Below are 9,484 nucleotides of genomic sequence, written 5' to 3' on the forward strand. Positions count from 1 at the left end.
GTCAGAATGGCTCTCATCAAAAAATCAAAAAACAACAAGTGTTGGTGAGGATGTGGAGAAAAAGAAACTCTCATACACTGTTGGTGGGATTGCAAATTAGTATAGTCGCTATGGAAAACAGTCTGGAGGTTTTTCAAAAAATTAAAAATGGAAATACCTTTTGACCCAGCAATTGTACTTCTGGGTACTTATCCCAAAAAAAAGCAAAACAATAATTTGTAAAGATCTATGCACCCCTATGTTCATGGCTGCACAATTTACAATAGCCAAGATATGGAAGCAACCTAAATGCCCATCAATAGACGACTGGATAAAGGAGTTGTGGTTCATATATACAATACAATATTACTCAGCCATTAAAAAAAAATGAAATCCTACCATTTGCAACGACATGGATGGACCTAGAGGTTATTATGCTGAGTCGAATAAGTCAGACAAAGATAAATACCATATGATTTCAATTTATATGCAGAATCTAAGGAACAAAAAAACAAACAAATCAAAAACAAACTCACAAATATATAGAGGACAATCTGGTGACGGCCAGAAGGGAGGGAGGTTGGGGAGCTGGGAGAATGGAGTGAAGGGTTAGAGAAGTACAAATCAGTTGTTGATAGATGGTCATGGAGATGGGAAGCACAGCATAAGAAATGCAGTTAGCATTGATGTAATGGCTAAGTGGAAAACCAGAAGAGAGAAGGAGCAATTAGGAGGATCATTTTATAAACTATATTAATGTCTAACCACTGTACTGTATACTTGAAACTAATAATATAATAAAAAAAATTTTAAAAATCACCAAAAAAAGGAAGAGAAGCAAACAGATTTATATATAATTAAACCAGCCCCAAAATACTACTTCTTAGTACCTATGTTGCAGTATACTTCAAAGAATTACTGAAGTCGAAACTTGGCCTTTTCCTTTTTCTGCCATTTGCTCCATCGCTATGAAGATCTGAGACATATGCAGCCGATCTGCTCAAAAGGCAGTATGTTCAGTATGGAACACCGTGCCTAACAAATATGAGGTAAAAATGTAATTTAAAATAAGAAATCGATTGAAGGATAGGGAAAAGAGAAGTAAAAAAATAAATAAATAACTTAAATAACATTGGAAATTCTACAGGCAAAGTATATGTTTAAAAGAAAAAGTCAGCTCAAGTCAGTATAGGCAAGAAGCAGTTTATGAGATTAAGTGAAGACTTTAGATAAACTACCCAACCTATAGTACAAATGGTTAACAAGTTACACAAAAATCTGAAAAGAAAATTTTAAGTAAACAGATTATATTGCTACTTAGGCAGTATGGCCAACGATGAGCAGGTTATAAGACATATTTTCAAAACAGAATCAGCAGGTTAGATGTTCTTAAAAATAGAACAGAGAATTAAGGTTATATCAAATTCCATATCAAATTAAATACTTACCATGTATTAAGAATGACTTTTTGTTTCCAAAAGATATAAAATGGCTCAGCTCATTTAAATAGTTCTTTGAACCATTTAAAAAGCACTATCATATTTTTAAGGCAAAAGCATGGTAGAAATACAAATATTCATTAATAGGGACTGGATGAATAAACTATACTATAGCCATATAATGGAATATATGTGATAAATGCCATATTAGAGTATGAATAGAGCTAAGTGTAACATTATTCTTGTGTAGATCCTAGCGTTAATGTAAGTCAACAAAATCAGAAAGGGAAATGTGTATGTATGTCTATGTGTGTGGTCACACTCACAGCAGCTCAATTTTCAACTTAGGAACAGGTGTAGACAGAATATGCTCTGCTCTACAATAGGTTTACTCTCTGTCCACCACCAATCACCAGCTCTAGGGGTCACATAAACAATCATTTCTGTCTCAGCCATACAGCTGTTCATTAGCCCAGAGAACATTTGTTTTATTTTACTTTGAGGTGATTAACATTGTTAAAAATACTAATAAGAAATTTTTATTATAGAAAAAGACATTTTTCTAAATCCCTTAAACCCAATACCCACAAATCTGTTGACTTAAAAAAAAAAAAAAGCAAAGTACACATATATGGTTAGAAAAAGGTACAAAACAAAGTGAAAATTTCTCTCCACCACCAATGTAACATTAATATTAATTTTTTCAGATTCTTTCCAGAAAATTATACATTTATAAGAGCATATATGTATCTATGAACACACATTATGCATTACATATATTATATGAATACATATTCTATTCACAATCATTAACCAAAAGGGCAATGACTACTGAAAATGTTGAGACATAAAAGCATAAAAAAGAGAATTAGTTAAAAACTGAAAAATTAGATGTATAAGAATGACTCTATAGGACAAATAAAGAGACAAAGAGGGAATTATGAATGTAAAAACTTATCGGCTTCTATAATAAAAAATAATCGAGATGAAAAAAAATTAAGAAATTGAAAAAAATTCTGAAGATACTGCTAGAGCAGTGTCTCTCAAACTTTGTGTATGAATTGCCTGGAGTTCTTAAAATGAGGTTCTAATTCAGTAGGTCTCAAGCGGGGCCAGTGATTCTACATAACTGACAAACTCTCAAATGATGCTGATGCTGCTGATCCTTGAGCTACACCTTCAGGAGCAATAGTTTAGGCTAGTACAGCACTGTCCAACAGAAATATGTGACCTACACATGTAAGTAAAGCAAAAATGAAACAAAAAAGGTGGAATTAATGTTAATATGTTTAACCCCATATAGTCAATGTATTATCATGTCAATATATAATCAATATAAAAATTATTAACGAGGAAGCTCCCATTCTTGTTGTTAACACTAACTCTTTGAATCCACCATGTATTTTACAGTTAGGGCACATCTCATTTTGTATTAGACACATTTCGAGAACTCAATAGCAGGTCTACAGCACATCAAAGTCGCCAGAGAGCTTTTTAAATATAACCATTCTATAACCATTCCCCATCTCTGACCAATTAAAACCATCTTTGGAATAGAACCAATAGAAGCAGGCGCTGAGAATTTAAAAAGCTCTCCTGTAAATCTAAAGCATTCTCACTACACACACACACACACACACACACACACACACACACACACACTTAACTATGTGAGGTGATAGATCTGTTCATTATCTTGACCTTGGTAATCATTCTGCGATGTGTTATGTATATCAAATCATCATTGCTGTACAGTTTAAATATATACAATTATATTTGTTAATTCTTCAAAGCTAATAAACCCTCTCCAGGTGATTCTCATTTGCAGCCAGGATCAAGAATCTCCCTGCTAGAAAATCAGTGTTAAAAGCTTACTTGCTCGAATGTGTAGAGAGGCAAGGTGGAGTGCAAGTGCTATAGCTGGCTACTAAGAAATTTTCCTTCAGAGATCAGTAAGAAAAGGCCTCATCTGCCACGAAAGACTAACAACATAGAAAAAACTGGTCTCTTTCTAGAAAAATATGCCCAGTAGAATGTCAGATGCAAGAAGAATATGCCTAATTGTAAAGACCAACTCATACTCCTATTTATTGGAAACACATCAAAGGAATACAAACTAAGTCAATTTAGACTTAAGAATCTGACTGCTCTTTTGAGAACCAAACTTCCTTCTAAATAGAATGTCTTTAGACGCCTCCTTATATCTTTATTAGAAAGAATTAGGAGTATACATCAGAAACAACCATTATTAGATTGAGTAATTAAGACACATTGCTTCATTCAATATGTATTGAGTGCTTAAAACCTTCCAAAGCTTCTCCATACACTTAGGAAGTAAATTTTCTCTCCCTACTCTTCCTCTCCCTTCTACTCTCCCTATTCCAAACCCTATCTGAGCCCCATCTCCATGTCCACCTCTGCCAATCTTGTCTGTCACCTCCAAAACCAATCACAAATCCCCAATCTACTTTCCCAACTCACCCTCTCCAACACAAGTGGGCGCAGAGACACACACAGTACCCATCATTTTGAAATTCCTCTAAATTCTAATTAGCACTGTCCAATAAAAACATAACAAGTCATATATATGGTTTTAAATCCTCCAGCAGCCACATTAAAAAAAAGAGAAACAGGTAAAAATTATGATATACTTTATTTAACCTAATATATCAGAATATTATCATTTCAATACATAATCAATATAAAAAGTAATTGAGATATCTTGCATTCTTTTTTTGTACTAAGTCTTTAAAATCCGGTGGGTATGTTCCAGTACATTTTACAGCTCAGTTTGGACTAGCCGCACTTCAAGTGCTCAATAACTATATGTGGCTATTGGCTACTGTATTAAACAGCAGGGTTCTAGCTTTCATGATCCCTGCCTTAGGACAATCATACATGCATTTCTTTAGCCCATTCCCCCAACTTTCATGATCTCTGCTCTTCTGTCTGGTCAATGACTACTCATCTTCAGCACTTCAATGTCTGTCCTAGGATGCCTTCACTGTTCCCAGTCACCTAAATCCAATGTCTTTGCGACATGCTTCTACTATCAAGCTGTATTATAATCATTTATTTTACATAAGAGGCAATAAGGGATGAAAGATGAATATATTACTCCTACTATCAAATAATGTAAAACCAAGTAAAACCAGTAAAACACATATGCATAAAAAAATTATGTGAAAAATTAGACTGGAGACTGTAAATTTAAAGTTGTGAATATGGACTATGTAGGCTTGTACATTAATTCTACCGCTTACTGACTCTGTGATCTAAAGCAAATACTTAACCTTTCAAAATCATTTCCTCATCTGTAAATGAGAAATATGTAATAGATTAATACTCATGTTTTGAGGATTAAATGATATCATCCAGTAAAGAACCTTACAACGCCTAAGATCTAGTAAGCTCTTAATAAATATCAGCTATTATCCATTTCCTAGTAGTGTCTGGACACAGTAAGTGACTATTTCTTTACTAGAAATAATGCGAATATATGACGAGTGCAACAAGAGCAGTACTAACAAAATACCCTGGGTGCTCAGAAGGAGAAATCTTTGGTGGGATCAAAGAAGGTGGTGAGAAGGAATTATTAGTATTTGATTGGGATCTTATAAAACAAATAGACTAATGAGGGTCGGTATAAAGGGGAGAAACTAGGTTGGGGCCAAATGTCAGCAAATTAATGTTGGCTTAGTAAGACCCTATACTTTGCTAGAAAACTTACTGCAAGAGACAAAAATGTATCTACAAAAGTTCACATATTTCTGAAATTCAAGCAGGTTACCTTTTAAATGGAGGCAATGTTACTGTAATAATATATAAACTATAATAATATAAAACATAAGTATATAAAATATCAAATAATGACTACAGTTGTCAAGAGAATCCTAATTTATGCGGATATCCATCATTAGATTTTGTTGCTCTTAGACTATGAGATCAATTTAGTAATTGGATGTGGTAAATTTATTGGCACATGGCAGAAATAACAGCTCTTTTAAAATATGCCTGAATCAACATATTTTTAAAATTTTGGCAGCAGGTTATTTGCATGTCCTATTTTTTCCCAACAATTTGTAACTCTATACCTCTCTTACAAAAGTGATCCCTTTGTCCCTGTTTTGTTAAACTGATAAACTATTTCATAGACAAAATACACTTTAACACACATTTTTAACCTCATTGAAATTGGTATCAGGATGTATCTTAGATTTCCAGTCAGTTATGGCTAACTTGTGTAAAAATATTTGACATCTTCTGATTAATATAAGGAAGTATCAAAATCAATGCACCTTGAATTGAAATTTGGTAGCTATGCTTACAGGAATAGAATCTATCTTTCCAGGAATTTTCTTTTCTGTCCTCTCCTTTACATTTTGATACTCATATCAACAGAGCTTCGGTTTTATGACATCCATTACCAAATAATTTGCTGAAATATTTATTGAGCTCCTACTATGTGCCAGGCACATATTCTTGGTGTTAGGGATATAACACGTTATAAAATGTGAAAAAATACCATTTTATATGTCAAATACTATCCTTTTTATATTGGTTGTCTTCTCTATCTTTACAGAAGGAACTCATTAGTTGCAACCTCTAAAAATTCATAAATCTTCCATGCCCGATCAGAGAGAACAGCCATTTTCCTGAAATTACAATCATTCTTTACTGGTTGGAAGTTCGTATGATAAGTAGTTCACTTACGTAATCCTTGTGAAGATGATGTACCGCCAATGGCATATTATAACTGGGAAATTTTTTTCAAGGACTAACACTTGAGAATGAAGTTCCTAAATACTGCGTGGTAAAACAGAATTAAGAGGTCTGAGGAAAATCAGGCAGTAAATTCTCGGTCCAAAAGAATTTTTAGGTAAATTCATTTGACTATTCAAGAAGAAAAGGACGAAATCTGTAAAGTTCCCCCATCCCTTATCCCAATCCTCTTTAAAGTGTGTACCCCAATCCGCTCCCATGTTCTTACAGAAAATTTACTTCCGTGCCGAATAAGATGCTCTTCTCTAAAACTTGTGGTACGTAAAAAAAGTAAAGTTTACTTAGGGTCGTCAGTTATCAGATTAATAAAGTACTCACTCCCTCCCTGCCGCTTCCTTTGGGAACACCTTGTCACAGCCCCTGGGAAGAATCGAAGGAGACTGAATTCCCGGGAGGCCTCCCAGGAGCAGGGGGCGCGCACCAGACTCGGTCACAACGCAGCGGCTGCACCTGGTGGGAGACGTAGCAACCTGGAAGGAGGTTCCTCTCTCTGGATACTAAATCATAGTTCCGACTAGGTGCCCAGAAACTTGCGCTGCCTTGTTTCAGCGGCCTGGGCCCGCCCGCCCACCCTCCCGGGTCCGGCGGCAGCCGCCGCCACTGGTTCTACTCCCAAGCGTCGCGGTCCCGCTACGCTGCAGAGCCAGGGCCAGAGCCAGCAGCGTGAGGCCAGTCACCTGCCGCTGACCCCGTCGGAACCCCCCGCTGCGAGGGCACCCACCGTCAGCAGAGACGCCGCTTCCCTAGCCGCCTCCTTCTGGACGGAACCACACACCTGCGACCCGGCTGCACCTCCGCCCCGTCGCCTCCAAGGGGAGGTAAGAAAAAAGATGCTTCATTGATCCCCTCCCACCTACTTTGCCCGCCCACCCCTTCTGCCACCTATTGGCTAGCGCGGCTGCCACTCGTTCTTTGCGGCTTGCCCATTGGTCCTGAGGGTATTGCTATTCTGGCTGACGGCCCGCCCCAGGTCTGGCCTCACAATGGGATTCGAGTCCCAAACCGGTTCCGGGTTAGTGCCCTTGAATACCGCCTTCTTATGATTTGCGGCCTCCCGCTCTGCGCTGTCTTTGGCACCCAGCTCTGTCAGTCAAATGGGCTTTAGAAAAGAATTGGCCTCTAGCGATCAGCCTACTGCGCTGTTCCGCCTGATTGGGACACTGGCGCTCCATCTCCAAACTCTGCACTTGTCCCTGACCTTCACCTTTTAAAAGGGCGAAGAGGAAGTAGGACCCTTACATTTCCCCAGCTGGTTCCTTGCCCAGCGTCTCTTCTGCTCAATCAAGTGCAACCTAGTTTGGCCTCAGCTATTTCTCTGAGACTGCCCCTGCCAAAGGTCACTGGTGATTTCTTTATGGCTAAATCTAGGCGTCACTTCTCAGTCCTTATCTTACTTGACTCCTCAAAAAGCATTGGACTTGTTCACTGTTTCTTCATTGTTTTCCGTAACATGTGCTTTTGGTTTTCCTTCATCTCGATCCACTTTTCTGTCCCCCTTTTCAGTTACCTCTTTTGCTGTCATCGCTAGTTCTTGTGTTACTAATGGGTCTGTCTTCCCATTGACTTTGTTCGGGCCTCTATTGAGATCCTGAATTGTATCAGTAGCCTCCTAACTGGGGGCTCTTAGTATCTTGCTAGCCTGACTGTAGTCCATTTTTCATGCTGTAGCCAAGACGGGCTGCTTAAAATTCTTTAATAGAATCACACTAATGATAAACTGCTGAGTCTTTACAAGAGTCTTCTGCTTTTCCCTCAGGCTTCATCTTTTATCAACATTCCCCCTTTTCCTTCTTCTTTCTTCCTTTCCCCAATTCCTTCGCCTCTTTCAGTTCCTGTGCTTGACAGTGGCTTTGGAACTTGGTTTGCACTGCATTGTTTCCAAAGATTTCTGTTGGTCTCCTTTCTGCTATGCCCAGGATTGCCTTTAGAAGTTATTTTCTGCAGGAAGTCTTCCTTTCTTTCCATTCACTTTATGTCCACTTCTAAGTTGTCCCTCTAATATAGGTTTTCCGGATAAGAGGATGCTCAGCTAAATTTGAATTAAAGTAAATTCATATAAATAATAAATAATTTTTAGTATAAGTAGGTCCCGTGCAATATTTGGCATCGTGTATTTTTATTTGCTAAATCTGGCACCCCTTCCAGCATGCTCCCATCACACTCAGTACCTTCCTTCTGACAGTTCTTACATGTTCCATGTGGATGGATTTTTCTTGTTACTGTTGTAATTTCTTTGCCTAGCACAGTGCCTAGAATATAATAGGCACTCGAAACAGATTTGAATAATGGAATATTCTGGTTGAATGGTGAATCCTTGCTGGATATTCCTGGAAGAACTCTTTTCCATGAAGTAGGAAATACTTGTGAAAGATGCTCTTTGAAATGTAATGATCAGTTTAATCTTTCAGACTTTTACATAAGATTTTGTGAATGAAGCATGTCTATACTTTTGTCTAAATAGAACAAAAATAAAATTTATTGTTTTGGAAAACCATGAGAACATATATTTTCCAGTTTTGTTTTTTGCATGTGGTAGGTGTTTTGGGGTGAGTGCAGTGAGATAGTAAGAGAATTATGTATCCCCATTATGACCAGACAGACACTTTCCCTCTGTCCCCTTGCAGAGTCTGTTCATCATTTGAATCTATTTATTTACTTCTTTAATAGGGATAAGGCCTAGAATCAGTATGTTTTAAGAACCTTCTGCTTTCATGTCATGAACTCTTTAAGCTTTCCACAATTAACCTCCATCTCCTTGCTGATTCCAAGACCTTTTCTAGATATCCTCACTATTTTTTCTCAGCTATATCTTGTTTGAGTGGATGTGGATCAACAAGGGAGAGATTAATGGTAATCCCAAATGCCTACTATTAGTACCCAATTACCAACCTGATAATCCATTTACTGATTCGGTTTTTGTTAACATTAATTTCAGGCTAGAGATTTGACCGAAAGGTACCTGTACACTTATTTATTCCAGAATTTACCTGTCCAACTGTGGTTGCCACTAGTCAGATGAGCCCTTGAAATGTGGCTAGTGCAACCAAATAACTAAATTTTAATTGTATTTAATTTTAACTAATTTTAATTTAAAAACATTCAATTCAGTGACTAGATAACTTCTAAGTATGTTTGGAAAACTTGAGTTATGTGAATCTACTTTTTTCAACTAAATTTTTTGAAATTTAAATAAGATTGAGTATTTCTGATAAAAAAATTAGCATCTGAACTGGGATGCGCTGTAAGTATAAAATATACACAGGATTTCAAAAATTTAGTATACA

General features: G+C 37.0%; 1 protein-coding gene across 9 annotated transcripts in view; it reads right to left on the reverse strand.

Annotated features, from left to right (window-relative positions):
• The window catches only part of MSANTD4 (Myb/SANT DNA binding domain containing 4 with coiled-coils), a 19,109-nt gene extending 12,060 nt beyond the window's left edge, over positions 1–7,049 (reverse strand). The window contains exons 1-4 of one of the 9 annotated variants that reach the window (XM_011368121.2): positions 6,922–7,041; positions 6,519–6,650; positions 6,132–6,224; positions 870–1,014 (exon numbers count right to left, since the gene is read on the reverse strand). The gene's annotated coding sequence lies outside the window, so the exon portion shown is untranslated. Of the gene's footprint in view, positions 1–869; positions 1,015–6,131; positions 6,225–6,518; positions 6,651–6,921 lie in introns of all 9 variants that reach the window. The other 8 variants (XM_023535379.1, XM_011368119.2, XM_023535380.1 and 5 more) reach the window with 8 other exon arrangements.
• Positions 7,050–9,484: the final 2,435 nt, after the last annotated feature.

Source organism: Pteropus vampyrus, unplaced genomic scaffold (assembly GCF_000151845.1).
Source record: "Pteropus vampyrus isolate Shadow unplaced genomic scaffold, Pvam_2.0 Scaffold139, whole genome shotgun sequence".
Lineage (NCBI taxonomy): Eukaryota > Metazoa > Chordata > Mammalia > Chiroptera > Pteropodidae > Pteropus > Pteropus vampyrus.